The following is a 3,931-nucleotide window of genomic DNA, read 5'->3' as shown; positions in this document are numbered from 1 at the left end:
AACGCCTTTGGGATATTTTGGAAAGCCGACTTCGTGCCAGGCCTCACCGACCGACATCGATACCTCGCCTCAGTGCAGCACTCCATGAAGAATGGGCTGCCACTCCCCAAGAAACCTTCCAGCACATTATTGAACGTATGGCTCTGAGAGTGGAAGCTCTCATCAGGGCTAAGGGTGAGCCAACTCCATATTGAATTCCAGCATTAACTATGGAGGTCGCCACGAACTTGTAAGTCATTTTCAACGAGATGTCCGGATACTTTTGATCATATAGTGTACATCTGCATAGTAAGAATATAAATATATAACTTTCTTATACCATGTCAAACTGTATACAGTTTCAGTCTATTATATAGAAGGTCATGTACATTCCTGTTGTATACTTTATTCAAGTGTGTGCACATTTTGCCAATGCATCGATTTACTCATCTCATTTCTGTGGCCGATCATTCTATCCACAGTTTAATCCCAGACAGAATTCTCTATCTACACAGTTAGTGAGCCTGACACTGCAGTAATTCAAGCTGACTGCAGGTGAATGACAGTGTTTCGTTGGTGTATGCCAAATTCTCATGCTCCATGGCATATGTGAATGCTAGACTCGCTCCTTGTCTGCCTACAGTTCCTCACACCAGGACCATCACATGTGTGTTCTGACTCCTCACCTGTTGCCACATCAGGCATTGCTGGCTAATATTTCTGTTTATTTTTCTCATGCAAGGCAGCACTCACTCTTCGTGGATATGATAGCCCTCTGCTAGATGCTACTCTCAAGTTAGCATCATTAATCAACTGGTATTCACCCTGTATTCTCTAACGAACCTAAACGGTTTATACACATAACTGCAAAGTGTCGTTTTATATCCTGTAAACAAATGTACAGTCACACATCACAAAAGCATATTCCAAGGGCTACACTGTTCTGCACATAAACATACTATGATACTAGATTCGTGCGGTTTCCGATCTATTAGTCGCTTGGAATGAAACGCTGTTAATATACTATTGTAAGAAATAGATTTCCATCGCTTGACATACATTCTCCCCGCCAGTTACTCTCCGATAAACTATGGTGGCAAACTGTGTGATAAAACAACTACCTCGCACACCAAAGAAAACATCGATTCTTTGTAACACAAACACTACATAGGTTTCCGGAGGCGTCTGACGCCAGCTGTTCGCGAAATTTAAGCCCGATTACGGTTCAGAAACTATGGTATGTTCACAACAGCACTATAAAGCGATCGTCCGCAACTGAAAATGCAATAGTCAGAGGAGACGTAACAGTCTTATCGCAGTTTATCACCACCCCTGGTAACCTTCCTCTTACACACACAAGTTGCGGTCCGATGTTAGGCTGTATTTTTCACGTGCGGAATAATATGACCATTTCGCCTTAACACCACGTCTCTACAATGCTTTCCACTATTAAGGTGTGTATCTGCAGCATCAGTTCACACTCCTCCAGAACACGCAATTTTATTGATTTCCGTCAGTACTCATTTCTCGGCATGTTTTCTCTAATTTTATGTACTCTCTGTCAATTTCTGTAATTTTCCTGGATTTTCGACATTTTACATATTTCATCGTATTCCCGTCAATTTTTTGTGATTAAACCAGGTTTTCTACGAATTTTTCCAAATTTATGCTATTTTTCGTATTATTTCGATAGTTACGCATAAGAATATGGTCATATTACTGCCATACCCATGAACTAATTGATTTTATACGAGAATATTTGTGTTTTATACACCAATCTTCTAAAAAACCTAAGACTTGCATCTTTCTGATGATCCATATGTATGCGTTTAGGATAGGACGCTCTTGAAAAATAAAGTACGTATACGGGACTCATTGAGTAGTGCAGATAATGGATACAATGGAAACTCGAAGTCTGGGAACAATTCCTTGTACTGCTCCAAGCCATCAGAGAACCAATCTGCAGGCTCGTGTAGTGCTGTACTTGATGGAAACCCAAAGTCAGGAAGCAGTTCTACGAGGGTTGACTGAAAAATAATGCCTCCACCTCCGTAACTCTTCAACTGTTGGCAGCATTGGTATGCGGCAGGTACTGGCTTGTTCCGTAGCCTCTTCTCTACAGCCCCAGTTGGCGGGAAGCCTTACCATTGAACGGTCGTGTTGTTACAGTGTAAAGTATGGAACACTGCGCAGACGTTCGGTCAATGCGATTTAAGCAACGTGCAGTCATTGCATTCTTGGCAGCAGAAGGTGTGACCCCAAAGGAGATTAATCAGGTAATGAAAGCAGTTTATGGTGACTGTGTTGATATGAGTACTGTGCGTCGTTGGGCGAGTAAGTTTAAAGATGTTAAGACGTGAACATCTGATCTGCACGACAAAAGAAGAGTTGGACGTCCTGTGGCAGCAATAACCGAGTTTCACAAGCAAAATGTTGACAGATTGTTTCAGAACGATCGTCGTATGACTCGGAGAGAAATTGCAAGCACAATCGGCATTTCACAAGATCGTGTGGGTTACATTATTGCTTTGCTTGGCTATCGGAAGATCTGTGCATGATGGTTATCCCAGATGCTGACTCCTGAAAAGAAAGCGCACAGACTTGAAATTTGCCAGGAACTCCTCTCGACCGCTAAACCCGCTCGGCAGAACAGGCAAGAGGATTGAGGAAAGGGCCAAAACTTGAGGTCAGTTTCTCCTTTTAATTGTTATTTATTGTACTTTAATAACTTTTACAACCAAAGCGGCACATAGCCGAACTTTTACCAAATGCACCTCTTTCACGGCTGAAGGCCTCCAAACAAGAAATCTTAACAAATCAACAAGACAAAAATCCAATTAAGACAGCACTAAAATAATTAAAAAACAGCAAAATGGTTGAGGGCCACAATTAAATTTCAAATTTTTAGAATATATTACCATAGCCTTTTAAAGGCAGAAGGCCAGAATGTTTAACAACAAGAAATCTTTAAATCAACAAGATTAAAGTTCAACTAAAGAGGCAAATCAAATAAATAAAAGAAAGTATAACGGCTACGTGCAAAACCTTAAGGCTAAGCAGATAGAACATACATATGCAAGGTGCAATACCAATGCCTGAAGGCCACAACTCGGTTTCAAAATTTTAATATATATTACCATAATCTTTTAAAGGCAGAAGGCCGCAATTAGGCTTGAAAGATAAATTTAAAAATTAATTTTGCATAATTTTAAGAAAATTAAAAAGTAACCCTAAGCCTTTAATTTAAAATAGCTGACAACAGATAATTAAACACCGGTGGCACTCAGAAGCCTCCAGGGAGGTCGGTCTGCCCTCGTTCACTTACGTCAGACAGGTGGTGAGCCCAACTATACTTGATCCGTCGGAACCTAACCAAGGGACAGCCACGGACCGACCGACAAAACGACTTGCTTGCCACAAACCGGTATACGAGAACTCAAACACACCAAAGTTACGAAGCACACAACATGAATCGACGTGATTTGGGTAGTTGAAACTACTACTCAACTCTGACGTCCTGGCTCGGTGAACCACAAAGCTCGTAGCGATCGGACAGCTCCACACACGCTCCGACACTGCGCAGGGACCGGCAGCAGACCCAGCGACTGCACCGCAACCGACCGACTGCCTGCTGGTCCGTCCGCGACCGCTGGTTCGTCGCGACTGCACTGCTGGTGCGTCTCCCACTCACTTCCAGACACACGACGGCGGAAATACTGGCTCGGACCCAACCATGCAGAGGAAACACGCCCACTGGCAAAACGACATCCCTGCACCAGGAAAGGACCGACCCAAGTTCCACAAGATGGTAATTGAAGGGGCCCAGAAGCGCTCGGAGAACCAGTTACACATCGCGCGATGAGACGACCGACCTCTCAGAGCCAGTATGCCGTCAACACTTAAAATAACTTGTCAAAGGAAATCACGCCAACCACACACACAACCTGACAAA

Source organism: Schistocerca nitens, chromosome 9 (assembly GCF_023898315.1).
Source record: "Schistocerca nitens isolate TAMUIC-IGC-003100 chromosome 9, iqSchNite1.1, whole genome shotgun sequence".
Taxonomy (NCBI): domain Eukaryota; kingdom Metazoa; phylum Arthropoda; class Insecta; order Orthoptera; family Acrididae; genus Schistocerca; species Schistocerca nitens.
Note: the sequence above shows the minus strand (reverse complement) of the source record.